The 21,740-nt window shown below is 27.0% G+C and overlaps 1 long non-coding RNA gene across 1 annotated transcript; it reads right to left on the bottom strand.

The window, feature by feature from the left end:
- Nucleotides 1-10,464: 10,464 nt before the first annotated feature.
- On the bottom strand, nucleotides 10,465-11,872 carry LOC101510526 (uncharacterized). The gene is made up of 2 exons (XR_012161871.1): nucleotides 11,764-11,872; nucleotides 10,465-10,852 (listed from the first exon to the last, which is right to left on the bottom strand). It is a non-coding gene; the product is annotated as an uncharacterized lncRNA (long non-coding RNA).
- Between the last annotated feature and the right edge of the window lie 9,868 nt (nucleotides 11,873-21,740).

Raw genomic sequence — 21,740 nt, forward strand, 5'->3', positions numbered from 1 at the left:
TTAAATATACGATAAAGAAATATTATATCTCAACAATATAAAAGTTTTTATAGATAATTATGCATAACAGGAAGCTCAAAAGAAAAAGAAAAAAGTATATTGGATGACTCTTTATGACCCTTTTTTATGTTAGTTAATGTTACTAGTTTATTTGAATTTACTATATATAGCCGCTCTCCGGTGATCATTAAAATTCATTTAATAAAGCATTTAAATACACTTTTTATCATCCTATTTATAGAAAACTAATACTTTTGTAATATAAAAACGAAACAATATCACTAAAGTATTGTTAAAAAAAACTTTACATGAAAAATGACGTAAAAGCAAAGAAAATGATAATTCCCAAAAATATACGCACTGTCACATCAGCTAGTAGTAGGAAATTTGTTATGAAATTTGAAAACTTTGGAGACTATTTCAAAATTTAGAAATAAAATCATGAATAGTTAAAATAAAAAAATGGTTGTTAATACCTATTTCATTTCATTGATATGTTGATTGAGTGAGATGGATCATGGATACTAACTATACATAAAGAAGAAAAACGGAGAGAAAATGGTAGCTAAGAATGACCGATATTTTGTTAAGATCTTAGAAGAATAATAGTTATAATATACTAGTATGTAATCCGTGTCGAACACGAGATAAATTATAAATAAATAAATAAATTATAATTTAAAATGGATGTCATGAATAAAATTATGTTGTTTGGTATAGTTGATTACATATTATGAAAAATTTCACGATAAACTACGTTAATAGTCTTGTCACATATTTGATCATGTTCATTTAGAATTAGCAATTTCGTATCTTTTCTAGATGTGACTCTAGATACAGCCACATATATAATTGTCCATGTGTGAAAAATGGTCTAAGAAGATAAATAGTATCTTTTCTAGATGTGACTCTAGTGTAGTTACAAATTAATTAGTAGTATTAATTATAAATTAATTAAAGTTTGTTAGTTTAGTTTTGATCACTATATTATTTTATTGTATCTTTGAAATTAATTTTTCTCATTCATTTAACTCCAAATAATTCAATTGTTCTTTCGATTATTACTTTTTATTGGACTCTACTATGCTACTCGATATTATTGGATATAAGATGAGAGAATGTATTTAAAAAACTCAAGTTGTACATTAAAAATTCAAGTCTTATATTATATCGATTTTGTAAGAATGAACTAGACTTAGGCAAAAGAACAGTTCAAACTACATTATTTGAAATGAAGGAATGACTCTAAGTACATAGGTGAGTTTTGAGTGTCCTTTGAGTAACAAGGAAAAGTACAAGATGGGCTTAATAAGAGGTGGGTGACCCAAATCAAATATTTTGTGTTTGAATCCAACAATAGAAATGGATATCGTTAGAAAAGTCACAAGCATATTGTGACTGTGGTTTATCAATAGCGACAAAAGGTACAAAATTCTAATTATTTTCAAACTGGTATAGTAATCTAGTAGCTTATATTAAAAATATACGAGAACACAAGTTTGTAATAGGGTTTTAGTATCTCTCGTACTCACATCAATAAATTTTGTTTATAAGAAAATGATCGAATATGTTTCATTACCGAAATATATTTTTTGTTATGATATTTATTTTGGAAATTAGGGGGGAAATTGAAATGTATGAAAATTATGGAGGTATGATAAATAGTTGGGGGTTTCCTAGTAAAAGAATTTAAGTTGGCCTTTGTGGACTGTTTTTGTTTCGAGACTCAACATTAGCAGCTTACGTTACGATTTGCAGGTTGGAATACGTGGAACTACTTTCTACACCCCCGTGTTTTACTTTTTATGAGCATCTTGAAAGCATGACGATGAAGCACTTTTGTAGACTGGTAATAAAATATAACACTGTAACACTCCAATTTTTAACAACAATGTGCTTTTGAAAAAGAGGGTTAATTTTTTTTTTCCCAAAATAATCGATAATATTTTTTTAACTCTTTTCTAAATCAATAAAAATAATATATTTAATGGTAACAAATTTTTTCAGTATAATATTAAATTTCTTTGGTGTAGATTCTAACTTGATTTTTGTAGTATACATCCTATAAAATAAACAATGGTATTCATTTTTAATTGAATCTCACTCCACCTATCTCATAAAAATTAAATTCAGTTTTTTTAAATAAATTGAATATGTAATATTATTATCAACATCTAAAAATAAATTTAATTCAATCCCCTAACTTACTATTTCATAAATATTGGTCTCAAACTTCGTATAGCATTATATACAATGTTTACAATGTTTATACCACATTCATTTCAAAAGCTATGTTAATAAGAAAAACTCTTTTCTTTTGAATAGAAGAAAAAAATGATAAAGTTGTATGTTTGTTGAAAGAAGATGCATTTTGTCCTCTCACAATTTAGTAATACTAATATGAGCATTAAGTATAAAAAGTGAGTATTCTCCAAAACAGATAGATGATTTGATTATAAAGTATATATTTTAGAGATATTAGAGCTGATGTTAATTAAGATGGAATATTTTTTTGTCATATTTTATTTATTTAAATTAAAGTGCTTCTAAAGCAATAAAGTAAAAACACGCAATCGTGAGAGAGTTAGTATTTTATTAAGATTATTAGAAAAAATAATATAAGAGCATGCTATGTAAATATTTGATCTGCAAATATGCTGAAATTTTGAGTATAAGCTAACTTGCTCAAATTTTTAGCATTTGAAATTCTCATTGCAAAATTAAATCTGTGATTATTAAAGTTAGAAATTATAATTTAGTGAGATTATTTCATAAGGTTTGCAAGGAAGAAAATGACAAATCAAGAAAAAATAAGGTAATTTTTTAGATTGTTGTTTCTTGCTTATATTTATTTTTAAAAGATAATTTGGTTGAAGTATTATTTTAATAAAATTTTATTTTGGGTTCAAAAGTAAAGTGTTATTTTATTTATTATTTTATTATAAAACGATAGATTTTATGTCTTTTAAATACAAATATTGTTAAAAGTGAATTCAGTCATGACTCATGATAGTCTATGATTTTCTAAAACATTTAAACAATATATATTTTGGTTTCAAATTATAGAATTTGCTGTGACAACAAATGCAATTTTGTTTAAGGATATTAAGTTTGGGAGAGAGATATGGTCAAAAGAACAAAACTGAGTGAGGAAAAATCGATTTCAAACAACTTCATATAATTGCTATTAATGTAAAAAATTCAGGTCTTCATTAGTATATTATTATTTTTTCTCTCAATCAAGTTAATGAACCAGAACACCAACAGTAAGAAATAGTTGACCGTAAAGACTCCATTTTAAGGATATTATACTTTTTTGCTCATTATAATTTTTTTTGGAGCTACGTATGAATGTGTTTGTAAATGACAACATTCATGAAATCTTATATTGATCAATAGACGTGAAGTAAATGATATAAAGTTGATATAATCTATATATAAGATAATGAATAAGTCTCGGTAGTAATATCATAAAGACTCATAAAGAAATTATCTCATTTGATTTTGAGATTACTATTGTAGAGAATTATGGATTGAATATAACAAGGTCAGTGAAAGTAAATTTATATTTTTAATTTAATGTATCAATTTAGTTTTATTTAGACAACACTAATATAGATTTGTTGTGCAAAACTCATAAATCTCTAACTAAAGTTTAGTGAAAAAACGTTTTGGAAACACTTCTTTTATATTAGATAATATGATAGTTAGAGATCATTCCCAAAGTTTAATTCAATTATCACAAAAGAGTTATATGAATAGAGTTTTAAATATATTTGACGTGAAATAAAATATACTAATTAGGGATACCTCAATTATTAAAGAGATACTATTTTAGTTTCAAATTTTGCCAAAAAAAAAAATTAGAAATTCGATAAATTAAGTATTATCCTATACTTTAATTTTGGAGAGTCTTTTAAATAATCTTTTATATATGCATATGAAAATAATTTATATAATAAAATCATTTGGTAGACACGTGATGAATAATTCAAGTTTAAATTGTAACAAAAGACAACCATAATGATTACATTAGAGAGCAGTAAAGTTTATTCTCAGAAATCAAAGATATAATAATTTGGAGATTATCATTGTGAAAGATTATGATATTTTAAATGTTACATAATTTATTAATATCACTTGATTTCTTATAGTAAAAGATATTAAAAGACAACTCAAACTATATCAACAAATCAAAGTCCCACAATTTTAGCCAAAATATTTCACGTTTTATTCGGAGGAGTGTTAAAAGATGATATCTTATAGACTTCTTAAAAAAAAAAAAAGGAATTAAATCAATCAAGTTAATGAACCAGAACACCAACAGTAAGAAATAGTTGACCGTAAAGACTCCATTTTAAGGATATTATACTTTTTTGCTCATTATAATTTTTTTTGGAGCTACGTATGAATGTGTTTGTAAATGACAACATTCATGAAATCTTATATTGATCAATAGACGTGAAGTAAATGATATAAAGTTGATATAATCTATATATAAGATAATGAATAAGTCTCGGTAGTAATATCATAAAGACTCATAAAGAAATTATCTCATTTGATTTTGAGATTACTATTGTAGAGAATTATGGATTGAATATAACAAGGTCAGTGAAAGTAAATTTATATTTTTAATTTAATGTATCAATTTAGTTTTATTTAGACAACACTAATATAGATTTGTTGTGCAAAACTCATAAATCTCTAACTAAAGTTTAGTGAAAAAACGTTTTGGAAACACTTCTTTTATATTAGATAATATGATAGTTAGAGATCATTCCCAAAGTTTAATTCAATTATCACAAAAGAGTTATATGAATAGAGTTTTAAATATATTTGACGTGAAATAAAATATACTAATTAGGGATACCTCAATTATTAAAGAGATACTATTTTAGTTTCAAATTTTGCCAAAAAAAAAAATTAGAAATTCGATAAATTAAGTATTATCCTATACTTTAATTTTGGAGAGTCTTTTAAATAATCTTTTATATATGCATATGAAAATAATTTATATAATAAAATCATTTGGTAGACACGTGATGAATAATTCAAGTTTAAATTGTAACAAAAGACAACCATAATGATTACATTAGAGAGCAGTAAAGTTTATTCTCAGAAATCAAAGATATAATAATTTGGAGATTATCATTGTGAAAGATTATGATATTTTAAATGTTACATAATTTATTAATATCACTTGATTTCTTATAGTAAAAGATATTAAAAGACAACTCAAACTATATCAACAAATCAAAGTCCCACAATTTTAGCCAAAATATTTCACGTTTTATTCGGAGGAGTGTTAAAAGATGATATCTTATAGACTTCTTAAAAAAAAAAAAGGAATTAAATACATGAAATAGTAAAACTTCAAACCTTAGGTAGGTATTTGTTTTATACTTAACACAGTAATGTTGAATTTTTGATCAGTTGAAACCCTTAAAGAATAATGAGGACCCACTTATTTTGTAAAAACAAAAATGATGACAAAGATTACGCCTGATGATTAGCCAGGATTAATGACCCTTGGGATTTGATAAATATGGTGTTAACCAAAATCTTAGTTGGACTAAGCTAGATCACACATTATCTAAAAAGTTTATATATACGGTTAGATTTGTCCTACTCACATGGAATCGGGCGCAAGCTTGCAGCACCTACCACCATTCTGTTCTCTGACCAAAACAGTAATCTCAAATAATAATGTACTTAACTTCATCTACTAGCTTTCTGATTGTTTAACGCTAAGGTTATTCAAAAATCTAAAGTAAGCTTACGTCACTAGTTGCACTTTTTAATAATAGACAATTAATTATAATTAACCCTTTAAACCTTTCCATCTTATCAAGAAATGCTCATTGCTTCACACCGTAAATTTTTTGTTTTCAAATAAAACTAGCGTATTTCTCAGTTTTGTCCGGAATTAAATATATATAAAATTATTATTCGTTGATGTATAATATTTATAAGAAATTACATATTTTATTACTACAATTTATTAAAAGTGTGAATAGATTCGGTTATAACAAATGCATATATTTATATTAATAACTAAAAAGATGACTCATATCATAATCTGTAATTTATTAAATCAGTTTTTGATATTTCTATAAAATAACAAATAAATAAATGCCACGTCTTAGTTTAATTAGCAAATGTTAAAATTATTATATTGAGTAATATATTTTAAAATTAAATTCAAGACTTCGTAGTTGTCTGTTTCAGTTTTTAATAATATTTATCATTCGTAAAAAATAAAAATAAAAATAATAAATAAATGAAATTCCATTGAAAAATAAAACTAAATAATGAAATTTCATTGAAAATTATATAAAATTAAATTAATAATTAATTATAAAAAATAGATATAGATAGTTTGTTGAGAAAATTTTATTTTGATATAAAACTTTTTTATAAATAAATGAAGTTTGTTGCAAAATATTTACTTTGATCAATTTAAAAAAAAACTAAACATAAAAATTTAAAAATTAAGAATAAATAAGGAAACAACATGTGGCATAAAAATCTTGTTTATATATATAGATATTATTGAAGTAGAAATCAACTAAACATGTATATAGTTTCATACACATAAAAAAGTAATTTTCTAATCGCCATCAAACCCATTCAATTAAGAAAAACATTAATATTCATACCTCTTATATATTTTTATTAAATGACATTAATAAAATATAAATAATTTTTTATTAATGTAAAAATTGATAGCTAGAGTCAATTTATAGGACATCAATTTTTAAATTAACGATGGTTTTTATAAAATATTTATCAAATAAGAAAATATTGAATGTTGAGTAACAATACCAAATTATTACATGACTGTAATTTGACTTCTTTATAAAATTTTGATACAAAATAATATTCAGTATAAATTAAAAAAATTTGAAATATGAAAGTGTTTTAAATTTTTAGAGTGTTGCTAACAAGTGTATTTAGAATTCAAAAATAAAAATTTTACATTAAATTAAAAGAATAAAATTTAGTCTTTTAAAACCTTGAATTCACGACTTTCAACATAATTTTTAATGGAATATTTATATATTTAAATTCATAACAAATATACTAAGAGATACTTTTTTAACATGTCTCAAATTTTATCATTGGAGTCAAATATGTTTATATATTGCTTAACTATATAGTGCAGCAGTTCATAGATCACTCTTGTACCCAATTTTCGGTTCCTTAAAATCCCTATTAGAGTTGCTCTAATGTCTATATAGTCCAAACCTATATGTTGTATATTGCAAGGGTTTCCAAGATAATAGGGCATGTTTGATTGTATTTTATTTTTTAGTTTTTGAAAACTATTTTATAAATAAGTTTTAGAAAATTGTTTTTAAAAAAATAATTTAAAAAAAAAATATGTTTGACAACTCCAATTTTTAAAACAGTTTTTGATTATAGAGTTAAAAAAACTGAAAAATAAAAAGTAAAACATCATTTATTTGTTTTGCTTTTTTAGTTTTAAAAAGTATAATATTAAAAATAGTTTTACAAAACAGTTTTTCAAAACAAGTAATTCAAACAAGTTTTTTAGCTTTTAAATTTTAAAATACTAATTTTCGATAATTTTCGATGCATGGCTACATGAATATTTATGTAATTTCTTTAGTATATTAAATATCCAACAATATAAACCTCGAAAGTAAGTCATTTTGAGGTGTATCTATCTTCATAAAAATAATCTAACCCACTCACTTATAATAGATGATTTAGGAAAATTCTTTTGGTTCAAAATCATCCTTGCAAACTATCTTGTACTCTCTTTTATTTAAATAATTAAGTGTACACAAAATTTAATTTTTCTTCTTTTGTGTTTTATCTCTGATTTTATCGTCTAAGCAAGAATTTGTATGATTCATTGTCCTTGTGTAGCGTCGTTTTTGTTTTTTCATCTTGGTGCAGTGTTCTTAGAATCAAAGACAGGTTCCACTATTATTAGTGTCTTCTTCACGCATCAAAAAACTAGCAAACTAATGGTTAGTTTGAGAAAATATCAAAGACCATGTATAATTGATTTCAGTTTGAAGTCCCAAAAAAAATTATCAGGATATATATAAAGATTATTGAATCTTAGTATCAAACTTTTGGTTTGTTTGTCTTTAACCATGTGTGGAAAACTTATTATGATTTGATTATACGATGTAGATCTTTGCTAGATTTAGTCCATTTTTCTTCTTCTTATCTTTGTGATTGTTAACACCTAAAAATAAATAAATTGCTAGTTGATAACGAAAAGTAGTCGAATTTAGGGTTACCCGAGTTTCTCTCAGCTGAAGTAAAGCTAGACAAATAAAAGACTATCAAATATGGGTTAGTCGAATCTTTCTCAAGTCTATAACGATCCACAAAGGTTGCGAAAATATAAGAGTTGGTAAAATCTCAATAAAATTTAATAATTTTACAATTATGCTCGTATTCCACGTTTTTAGAGTCACTAAGGACCAACATGCAGATAGGGCCTGAGGAAAAGCACATGCATATATTAGCACCAAGAAATGCCATGAACATAGGGAGGATGAGTTGATTGTGGGGCACTACATATCCTCATAAGTAAGAGTTATCAATACAACATTATTTATACCGCACTACATATCCTCATAAGTAAGAGTTATCAATACAACATTATTTATACCGTATTATCTTTGTTTTGTGCATGCATTTTTTGTTTTATTAGGTCAATTTTCTTTAGTTTTGTTTATTTTTTATATATAAAATAGATAATTACACGAAATGTGGTTTTGTTGTTTTGTTTTCGAAGAAGCACAACCTGAGTGTGTCATCTGACATGACGATGTTTCTAGTTTTGAGATGTTGTTGAGTCTGGGACGAATGACACCGTATTTCGTGGTCTGCCATGCGTTTCTTAATGTTTTGATGAAACATAGTTAGACTCTGTTAGCTAACACGACCGTGTTTCGTGATCTAAAATCAACTTTTGTAATTTTTTCACTTTTATTTTAATTGGGTTTGAACCACTTTAACCCTAAATATAAATAGCACTTAGAAATACTATTTTAGGATTTCAAAAATCAGAGTTTAGAGAGACTTTTGGAGGCTAGGATCATCTTCTAAACCATTCAAGTTTGATTATTCTAAACTATTTTATGGATGACTGCTCTATCATGTATGAGTAGTTTTCTATTTCTAGGATTGGGCAAGTCCTTGATATGTTTATGTGATAAATTGATTATGTTATTTTTTATGTTGAAGACTTTTTGATTCAATTTTTATTGAGATTTATTCATGTGAATTTGTTGGCTACTTATTTACATTTCATAGACAATAAGGAAAGAACATAAAGGAGAACCAAACTAGTGGAATTATAAGAGTTGAATTTGAGACTTTAATCACGAAAGTAGATTTGGACTATCAAGGAACCATTGATTTATCACTAAATTAAAATATTAAATTTAATTTCAATTATTAGAAGAATAAGAATTGAGTTAATTGGATACCGTTCTTGTTTCTCGGAAGAGAACACCAATTATTATATTAAGATTAATACCTTCTAAAAGATTTCAACGTTAATCAAAGAGTAGTCAATTTGAATCATAAACTATCACTCTGATGAACCTTAATCCAAAAAGTTTTCTGTAGTTAAAACATCTCAATTTAATTTTCTTGAAATCTTAATCACTTTATTCGTAACTCAATTCATTACTTTTCCTTGTCACAACCCTTTTTTGAATTAATGAATTTGTTCATTTTTAATTTAATAAATTTATAATTAACTGGAACTAAAAAGTTACACTCTCCATGGATTCAATATTTTTACTACTTACGAAAATTGTACATTTGTGAATTTCTTACATCAGTTATGACGCATTATCCGCATGATGACTCTTCATGATATGCATATTTTTCATTGTTAGTTGGGCAAGACTATATATATATAACCCATAATTTATGGCTACTAAGACTAACTTTTGCGTATAAATACCAACTATTATAAATTATTCGACAAACAATGATCAATTAAACATATGGTTTTACGCATTTCTATCGCTTTTATCGTTTTACTTTACATTTGCATTTATAAATCTTTTGAGTAGTTTAAGAAATCATATCAGATAGACATAGTCCTTTCATTGGCGTTGTCATTTGAAGAAAAGTGAACCACAATTGAGATCTATTAACTGATGCCTTGGTTAATTCTTAGCCCCAACAACAATAGCGAAATTAGAAATGCTTTAATCATTTTGACATCTCGCTAGTTCTAATTAGCGCGTTTCTAATTTCCAACAAAAAGTGGCGACAGTTGCGAAAAAACGTCACAAAAACTATTGCATTGTATGAACGCAGATAGTTTTCTAAAAACCGTCGCAGAGCATGTGACACAATATTGCAAACTTTTTGTAGTGATTGATGTCATTGTTTTCTTATTATTGAAATATTAATTTTCAGTAAAAAAAATAATATAAACCACAATTGAGAAACATATAACAATATAAATCACAAAAAGTAAAGTTTATTGATTTGGGATCATAACCCTTCATATTTTGAATACACTATTTGCAAGGAGGACCTGTAACAGCACTTTCAGGATAAAGATTGAAAGGGTAATCCCAAGCATAAGCAAACTGATTACCATCACCACCAACCAAAGCATGACCATTATTTAAGTAACAATAATCACCTTGCTTGATAAGAATTGTACGATCAATAGGCATTGTACTTTGAAACCCTTGACAATTTAATATTATTTTGCTTAGTGCACAATTGCACTTGTTGACTATAAGCACTGTCCATTGAGGCTTGCCTTGTATTATTGCTCCAGTTCTTCTTGTTATAATTAGAAGGCTGTTCAATGGACATTGGGTACATGATCCTAAAAATTAATTTGTAGAGTCAAAAACTATAACAAAATAGTATAATCAAAATATAATTATTACTATACTTATTAATATTATTAGTTTTACACATTTAATCTTCTTAATGTTATTTAAATGTTTAACTTTATTATTTAAATTATCCATCATCTCATTTAATATATAAAAAATTGGACAATTAAAAAAAATAGACTTTAAATGAACTATTATTTTGGTATACTATCATTACAAAGATAAAAGAGTCAACTTTTGTTTGTATTTTTTTTTACGAAATTAGATGTGCCAAAATTTGTTACAGAACGAGTATATATATTACAAAAAACATATAAAATTACTAAAAACTTTTATCAACAATAGTTACATAAGTGTCTTGAGATAAAATAAAGAACAGTATATTTGTAAAATAATAACTAATGTTTCATTTATAATATAAAGAAACACATAATATCATACCAATAAATATTATAAATGACATTAAAGTTTTAAATAATGGTCGTGGTTGTAGTCACATTAAAAATTTCACGATTTTGGTAATTGTAGATATTGCAATGTAAATTGCGATCGTCGCAGAATAAATTAATCATATAATATTGCACGACAGTTTTAAAAATTATTTGTATTACCATATAATATTTAATACTAATTAAGCCATGAAAAATTGTTAGAAACGAGAGAATGACGTAAAGTAGTGTTATGATATATTTTGAGAAAATTGTCTTTAAACCTTATTGATTCAAAAGACATTAATTCTTATGTATCACAACTATCGTGCTCGTGTAACGGTGTTTCATTGCGGCTGTTTTCTATAATTTTTCTTCACTAACTTAAACAGAGAACAATGAAATTGCGGCGTTTTTTATTCAAAACCTTGAATGAGATTGAGATATATATGTCACACATTAAATCATACCTGTGATGACCATAGTAAGCAAGATGATGGAAATAAGATACTTGTAGGTGATTTCCATTCTCCTTGATTGCTGGATCTTGTGGCTTTGGTTGCCTAATTTATATTTGAAACAAATGTAAAGTCTTCACCAACGAATAATACTTTGTATTCCTTTTTCTTAATTAAAAGTACTCATAATGAAGGGTCTTAAACACTTTGTTTACTTTGACTAAATGTATATAGATTTAGTTTAATAAAATTGAAAGAATATATATATATATTTTATTTATATATATGAAAAATATATACATATTTTGAGACTTAATCATTTAATGCTTTAAAAGTTTAAATAATTCTTTAAATACTAATAATCCCTTCTTCAAAGAGTACTTTAACTAACCATGTATAATATGAGATATTAAGTTTTTATTTTATTTTTATATTAAGCATATTTTTAATTTTGCATTTAATGATATCAATATTAATAATAATTTCTTCAATATTATAATATTTTTTGGTAAAAAAATGGTTTTAAATTGAAGGATTATTCAAGCTTTTGGTCGCCAATATTTAAGAGAGTGTTTCTTTTAGTCTTTTGAAAAAAAAACTTTAGATTTTTTCCCTTTTAACAGTTTGGTCAAGGATTCTCCCAATTCGTAAGTCATTTATGGCATGTGGGAACTAAGATTTGAAAAAGGAATTGATTGTGATTTTTCTCATTGTTTTAGTCATTAATGTCATCTACCTATCTAAACTAGACGACGTTGCATGCTGACATGGCATACCAAATCATATTTTCATGAACATGTCCCTAAGTTGCCACATCATAAGAAAAAAAGTATAAATTACATGTAACAAATCATAAATTATCCAAAGAATTAATTTTAGTTTCCTACTTCAACTACTGAATATGCAAGTTTTTCATCGCCGTAAAATAATGAAGTTTTGAATCTTCTTTTCTTTTTCTTTTCTTTTATTTATATATTCGTTATATTTAAATTGTTTTCTTTATGTTAATTGTCAATGCAACTCAAAAAATGATATTTCGTTCACCGTAAAGCTCAAAGATACATATATTTTCATAGTTAGTCAATAATAAAACTCCACAATACACTCCTCCAATTTCTATAAAGGGTTCAAGAGATTCTTAAACAAAATTAAGCAAGGTGAAAATAACTACATCTACCAACGCAACTTAAAATAACTCTAACTATGTGTTCAATCCAACAAAATATTATCTTGTAAAAATCTTTGACACAAATTGTAATTGAGGTTGAATGATAAATTTATCTTTTGGCCTTTACCTGAGTGGTATTGTGTAATTAAATGTTTGTTAGACTTCTACTAGAGTGTTTCATAAAAACTGTGTGTACCTCTTGACCTTAATCTTGAAGTGGGTCATAGAGGTGCAACAAATATGATCATGTAGTTAGTGACATGTAATGGTTTGAGGGTGAGATGGTAACCATTGTTAAGTTATATTGTGATTTAAGAGTAACAAGGGGTTCTTTTTTGTTTGCTTCAATATTCATGAGAGATGAGATATAAAGAACGTTCTAATATTGATATTATGCTTACCATTAAGTTGAAATAGGAATTGTGAATGGGATCTTTCTAGCACACGATGATATCCCTTTCAATCCTTCTTAGAACGTGTGGGAGTGCATATTCTACTAATTGTCATCCCTAATATGGAATGTTATTATTGTTGAGGTAAAATCTCAACTTTATATGTTTTAAAGATAACAAACATCTTAACTTACATTTTTAATATTTTTATCATTTTATGATCTAACTTGTGTTTTTGAGTGTTTTAAATATTGATAACAGGTTTTGATTTTAATCGAAGTATCTCACTTCAAAAAAACAAAGAATCATTCAAAATTACACAGAAAGAACATTTTATCTAAGCAGAAGAAAATTTTATTTCTCATATTAAAACAACATTCATCCTCTTAAATGGTTTTAAGCCAACTTAAAAATTGCAAGGATCAACTTTTTAATTGGAGTCATTTCAAGAATAATGCATTTACGACATATGGCACAAACAAGCCTAAATGAGGAATAGTGAAATAACATTTTTTTATGGTATTTAGCAAATAAATATGTCATAAATGCTTTAATTGATTCGTTTTCAGTTGTAGCTCTATTTTCATATTTCATTTAGACCAATATGAGCAAACCAACTCACCCTTTTTCATATACATGTTGGCCAATGATTTAAAAAAAAACATTTACTTTGTTCTACCACTTGCAAGCACAAAAGACAAAAACAAGTACATGCAAATACAAGTGACAAATGTTTCTTTTTCCCTTCCCTACGATGCATTAGAAAAGTAATTTGCACTATCTCCCTTGCTTAGATTTTGAAGATATCTTTTAGTCACAAAAATAAGAACATTTTTCCTAGGAAGAGAACATTCTCTTTGAACTATACTAAAACATGAAGATACCTCATCAAGAAGATTGCTTTATGGATTCTCATATTTAACAACTCTTGTCTCCTTCAACAAATTGAAGCTCTCCCCATCTATAAATAAGAATGGATGTTGAAAATGAAGTGTCAAAGTATAAGCTACAAATTATCATATACTTTTTTATTTTCAAGTTAATCTCACAATTTTTTTTATAATACACATTTCAATTTTATATCTACAAATCCAAGCTACATATCTCTTAGTGTGGTGATCCATTTTCTTTTTCTTCTCAAATTTTCTTTGAGTTTTTCATAAGCAAATAACTCATATACTTGTAAATATCTATCAAAGTCTTTTCTTTGTGATTGTTGACAATGAAGTTGTACTAAGTCTATTTAAACTGAGTTTGTAAGCATGCTCCGGCTTTTATACAACAATGTGCATTATATCAAGTTGTGATCTAAAGGAAATATTGTACAAAAGTGCTGAAAGAATGTTCTTTTCAACAAAATTATGGAAAATCTCACAAGTTGGAATACTGGACGTAGCCCAAGGTTAAAGGTGAACTAGGAAAAATTTGTGTGTGATTTTCCTTTCTTTAATATTTTACTCTTACACAGTAATCACATCAGTTTTATTTACAGTTCTCATTATATACTTCTGATAAAAAACATTCTTTTTGCTTTAAACTAACATTCTTATCTAAGTAACAACTTTGAGATATTTGCGTTTGATTTAAATTTTTTAAGATCACAATTCAAATTCCTCAGTCTTGTGACATATTATTCCATTTCAATTAGGGATATTATTGTTGATAAATTATGAGAAAATAAGTACCTATGAGATTTACCATGAAATAATGTTTTGTGAATAGTTTTGATAATGCAATAATGAAAATAGTTTATATATAATATTAATATATAAAAAAGAGCGACAAAAAAAAAATGGAAATAGATTAAAAATCTATTATTTTATTTTGATGAAAAACTTGCATATGTTGAATAGTTCACCATCTTCTGAATCAAGAATGCTTTATTTTGCATATTTTTTTTGTTCATACAACTCTTTTAATTTTTCCCAAATTTTGTTAGCATTTATTTCAGTTTCAATATATGAATATACACTCAGAGTCAACCACTATTTAATCAATGTCAATGCCTTTCTATTCATCTTCTTCCAGTTAACGTAAGATTTATATTTGGGTTTAGCACTGTCACACTCAATAGGACCATACAAATATTTATTGTATAGCATGTCTTCCATGAGAGTCTTGTAAAGTGTATAATTAGAAGAGTTGATCTTAATTATATTCAGGCATTTATTTTCCTCCTCCATTTAAATACACAAACCAAACCACTTGAACTCTGATACCACTATGTTGAGAAATTCAGAGATAATTATCTCATTAATGTGGAATATTCCTCACATGTGCAGATAAAAGGCCACACTGAAAAATGTCATTCCACAAAGCAACAACAATTGACAGAAAATTAAATATGAAACAAACACAATTTTTAACGTGAAAGACTTCTCTGAAATTTACATAATAAAAGCCACGAAACGTAGTCTAGTAAAAAATTTCCACTATATTAATTAATGGGTACACCATAGTCTTCTTAGTAACAAATAGCCATGACCAAATGGTGGAACCCAAACAAATAACAAACAACATTTCACTAAAATGGGTATTACAAAGTAACTCTCAAAGAAGGTAAAACTACTGACACTATATATTAAAAGAACAAACTTAGTGGTAGAAATAATATACTAAAATTGTAGATTAAACGAAACAAGTTTTCTACAAACCTATTACCACCAACAACCAATTTCTTCTTCTCCTCTCTATTCCTGCAATCACCCTTTTTCTTCTATTATTTCTTCTATGTGGGCTCTCTTTTTCTTTTCTTTCTCAGAGATTTCAAAATCCCTTTTTTTCTTCTCCACATGGGACTAATCCAAAATTGTTTATTTATTTATTTATTTATTTTCATTCTTTATTTTCTTCTCTACATGGTTTTTGGTTTAGTCTCGTGTCCAAGTTTAAAAAAAAAACATAGAATAAGTCTCAAATATAAGCAACACAAAGATTGTGATATAAAGTATAAGCTAAAATTAATAACATTACCTCATTCAATGCTATTATTTCTACAATATCTTTTTATTGATTTAGGTTTTATTTTTCGAAAAGTTGTTTTACCAATGGAACAAGTTCCTAAGGAGGATAATTTAGATATTAGAATTTTTTATTTTGAGTTAATTAAATGAAATCTACAATATAAAACTAGATGGAATATATTTTTGTTTTGTAAACGGTCATAGTGGTCCCTAAATGTATGAGATGATGTCACTATAGCCCTTGAATGTATCAAAATTATAAAAGCATACTTAAATATATTTTTTGTTAGTCATTTTGGTTCTCGAATGTGTTTTTAGTTAGTCATTTAGACCCTCAAAATGTACTTTTTGTTGGTCTATATAATTAATCCATCAAATTATTAACAAAAAAAAGATATTGGGCATGTATTTTCAATTTCGACAAATTTAGGGACTATAATGACAATGTCTCACACAATTAGAGACTAAAATGATAGTTTATTCCTTTTTTTCATTTTGGGTTCAAGTGGGAGTGGTTATCCCCACATCAACTACAAATAAGCTAAATGTTGGCTATATAAGATATGTGACTCAAATACAAAACATATTAAGATTTTGAATAGAGATGTGGTGTCACAGTTGTATTGGCCCGTGAGCATTTGACATGTAGTTGCTCCCATACTCACAAAATTTCCAACATCTGGTATCAAGGATTTTTTAGTTTGGTCCAGTGAAATAAAATTCTTAGTATGCTTTATGGTTATTGGAATGTTCGATCTTCCACATTAGAAAAGAAGGATGATATTGGGAAAATATTGTTCATGAATGTTTTGGCCATAAAAGACTTAGTTATTAAGTAGTACTTTGTGACTCACCGCTCTCTACTAAGAACCTACTTGATGCAAAGTTACAATATTTCATGTTCCATTGTGAAGTTTGGTATAGATAAATTTGATGGAAGAATCATTTTTGATACAATTGGGATTATACAAGGTATTGAATATGACATGGAAATTTGTTGTCATTAATGCAAGGTATAATGTGACATTATATCAAGTGCTGAAAACTTTCACCTTAATTTTTGGCATGCTTGTGTGATGACATATGTGCGGTTCTATGCAACAATTTTGTCGGTGCTAAATTAAACCGCATACAAAGTAAAAGTCACAACAATAACTACAACTTTGACTAAGGAGACTCACAATCGATGGTGATGTACGACCACCAAAGGTTCCCCAACTAATTTACTCTCTGTTTGTTTCCTTTTGCGTGTAATTTCTCTCTATTTATCACCCTCGTGCTCACATTCACAATATAGGTAATACTTACTTTCTTTGATTTTGACCTGTGAAACGATAATATATAGGTAATCCTGCATTTTATGTCAAAATACGCTGAATGAATCATGAAAACAAATTTGAACAAAAGTTTAATGTTTGATTCTAAATCTATGAAGATTTGATATGTGCTATTAATTCACATGATGATTTCATGCAATCATAACAACAGTTAAAAACCCTAATAAACTAAATGGCTCTCTATAAAAGGATTTGTGATTGACACAATGAAGAACATAAACAACAAAAAAAACAAGAGAAGAATTCTTGTTATTATAAACTACAAACTCTTGTATTAACTTTAAGTCATGAAAAACCTATGAAATCTTTGAGAGAGAAAAAATGTATAAACACTCTTGTGTGAGAATTAGTTCCAACCCCAATCTAAACATTTTCTAACTTGGCCTATTAGTGGTGGCCATCCTCAACAACTTGATTGTACTAAGCTAGAATGTTGAGAAGACTTGAACACAACCAGATGAGTATAAGGTGTTCAATGAACGTGTGATTCCATTGGTAAATAGTGGATTAAATTTTTCTCTGTGAAGATATTGGACGTAGCTATCGCGTTGGCGGTGAATCAGGATAAATTAAATTGTGTTTTTTCCCTTATCTATTTACTTATTGGTTTATCCATTCCTATTTTGAACATCTCAGTTTTTAAATTATTTCCAAGCTAAGTATTTTGAAACAAAACACAATTCAAATCCCTTTTTTTCTTATGTTTTTCTACAATTGGCATTAGAGTTCAGTGTCAAGGCTGATCACTTAACCATGCTTGAGTAAAATCTTGTTTTACGACTAACTCTTGTGAAGAAGCTACAGGTGGAAATATTAACAAGCCTCCCTTATTTGCCAATTAAATAGTTGTCTACTAGAAAGATTAACTAAGAAGTTTCTACATCTCTCATGATCCTGAACTTTGGGACATAGTTGAAGATGGCTATGAAGCTCCTAATGATGACAATGGTGTTGAAGTATCTAGAAAGAATCTTGACACTAATCAAAAGAAACAATACAACATGCATCACAAAGCCAAAACCTTTTATGATGAACGCTATCATCTTTAAAGTGTTTGAAAAATGTAGCAACAAGGAAACAACAAAAAGCATCTTCGATTCTCTAGTTCTCAACTATGAAGGAGGTAAACTAAGGGCAGGAAGCTAAAGAAAATATTATTTTCTAGGAAGTATAAACTATTTCAAATGGAAGAAGATGAAGACATTGAGATGAAATTTTCCACATTCCAAACTCTAGTCTCCAGATTAAAGGATCTCCAAAAGAGATACACTACATCTAATCATGTCTAGAAAATCATCAGAAGTCTACCTAGAAAGTGGAGATCTAATGAATATAGTATTTAGTATTAATTAAAAATTATTCATATTTCTTTTTGTTTTAGGAGTAACATTTTTTCTGTTGAATTGTGTATTTATTCATGTGTTTTTTAAATTTACTGTTCGTAAGTGAAGATTAAATTAAAACCAATTTGTTGTTGACGATTAAATTTTGGCAATTAAGTAGACACCAATTCGTTAATTGTTTGAGATTATATAAAAGATTTTGTATTTTTCTATGTCTATCTGATGTTAGTATGACAAACTTTTTATTATGATACTCTAAAGTGGACATAGTTTAACTATTGTTAATTTGATATAATTTTAAGATATTATGATAATTATCAATAATATATGATTAGAAACTTTTATTTCATTTTGATTTTTAAATATATATTTATTTTATTGTATTTTTACTTTCAGCTTAATTAATTTTGTAAAATAAAATATTATATACATAACAAATTATTTGTTGGTGTCACTAAAGTTTATAGAGACAAAAACAAAATTGTAAATATAGTAATTATAAATTTTTGCTGATTGTATACCAATAATATGATATCCTATATCGATGGCGAAAATTCTGTAGGTATAGGCAATTATGGACCGCAAAATAAATTATCGTCGATATAGGTTTTTGAGTTATACTGACGAGATTTGGACTTTTACCTACGGTTTTTTCTTATCACTATAAGTCAAATTTCTTTTAGTTTATATTGCTTATAAGATACATCATTTGAAAATAATTTAAGTTTATATTTGAATTTCTTATTTTCTTGTAAACTCTTGTCTTATAATTTTTTTTGGGGTGTAGTTCAGGTATTTGTTTGGAGGGTGTGGATGTTGAGACAAAATCTCAATTTAATGTTTTGATGATAACTAAACAAAAGGTTAATTAAGAATTATAATTATGATTCTAAGTTTTTTGGTATTTAACATGTGTATTTGAGTGTGTTAAACAAGATAGGTCTCAAGCAATCCAAAGCAGATCTCATTAAAATCAAGAAAGCAAAAAGCTGTGAAACGAAGATCGATCTTGACTTATTGCTTAGAAACGAAGAACGATCTTCGTTTATGGCATAAACAAGAATAATCAGTTTTCATGTGAAAGATTGGATTCTGGAAACATTATTCATCTCATATCTTCATCTAGAATAAGCAATGATCAATCTAAGTCATATTTGTTCCAGAATTCGAAGAATCAAATACATGTTTCATTAAATGTATAAAACAAGATCATTCTTCAAATGGGGAAAGTGCAAGTACAAAGCTACAAGTTGTAAAGTAGACTACTGATTGTACTTTTCTAGACCTGCACACATGACTGAAAAGCAATCACTCAACTCAGACAACTGACATAACCACAAGTACAAGTCAGCTCATCATCAACCAATTCGAAGAACGATCTTGGATGTCAAGAACGTTCCTAGATTCAGCATAATCACTCATGCTTTATGACTGACTTTATCCAACCACTCCTTTATGACAACTAGCGCTTTTTCAACGGATATGTGAGATGTCCTAAAGCTCTATTGAAGCTTATAAATACAGCTTAAAGATAAAGAACAAGAAACAAATCAAAAAGTGCCAAGAAAAGCATCAATCATTCAATAATCCTTGAATTTCTCTCACTCACATACATTGAATCATTTCTGATTTTTCCCATTTAATTCCTAGAATCATTCTTGTGTTTTTCTCTGTCAAAGAATTAGATCTCAAATAAGAGTTGAGACATCTCAGATTCTAACAAAACAATCTCACCATTATTGTAAAACTCAAACTATAAGAGTTTAGTATAGTTTGGGTAGATTGTAAGAAATCCTATCAAGGTTGATAGGTGACCTGATTGAACTTCTTTAGGGTGGAAAGGTTTTAGGTGTATAACAGATCAAGGTTGATCCAAAATATATCCATGTGTGATCTCTCTATCTCTATTTATTTTATGCTTTACAACCAGATTTTATATTGATAAAATTGATATTGTTGTTTTTTACTAACCAAGATCAATCTTTGTTTATAACCAAGATCAATCTTGAGTTAAACTTTCAGTTTGAAACAGGAACTTTTAAAAATGAGGGATTGTATTTCAAACCCCCTTCCTTATAATTGACATTGCTACTTCAGTCAGATTCGATTTGTTGCAGGTGAGTTAGTGGATCCTGGTGTATTGGATCTTTATATCTAAAGTCTTTTAGTTGGGTAGTTAGGAAGCATGTTTTGTTGATTGTAACTTTGATGCAAATATAGAATGTGAAAAATTTACATTTGAGAGAGACATTATTAAGTTCAAGTATGAGTGGTTAGTCAACTCTCACATCGATAGTGAATGATATACATAATAATATGAAAAAGATGATTGATATATTTAATGACTTAAGAATTTCGGTGAAATTATAATGGTAAAATTTATTGTAGTCCAAAATCATTTGGACTCGTGTTGAACGTAACACTAGACTCTCCAACATATCAAATCCTAGTACCACATTTTATTGTAAATTATACAAACCCATAGTAGAAGAAGTACTAGTATAATACTCGCTTCAAAAATAGATGAGATACCACTACAAGAAAAACACCATTATGTGGCCAACTTTATAAATATTTTGTGGCTGAATAAAACTCTCACAAATTAGTGACCGAAAAAGCTCTCATAAATGCCAAAATTGAAATTGGTCTTTATTTGTGGCTGAAAAAGTGCTCACAAATTTTTAAATATTTAACTGGATTTTGTGGCTGCCTAAGCCCTCACAAAATCACAACATTTGTGATTTTGTGAGGGCTTAGGCAGCCACAAAATCCAGTTAAATATTTAA

The sequence above is a fragment of the Cicer arietinum genome, chromosome 1, assembly GCF_000331145.2.
Source record: "Cicer arietinum cultivar CDC Frontier isolate Library 1 chromosome 1, Cicar.CDCFrontier_v2.0, whole genome shotgun sequence".
Taxonomy (NCBI): Eukaryota; Viridiplantae; Streptophyta; class Magnoliopsida; order Fabales; family Fabaceae; genus Cicer; species Cicer arietinum.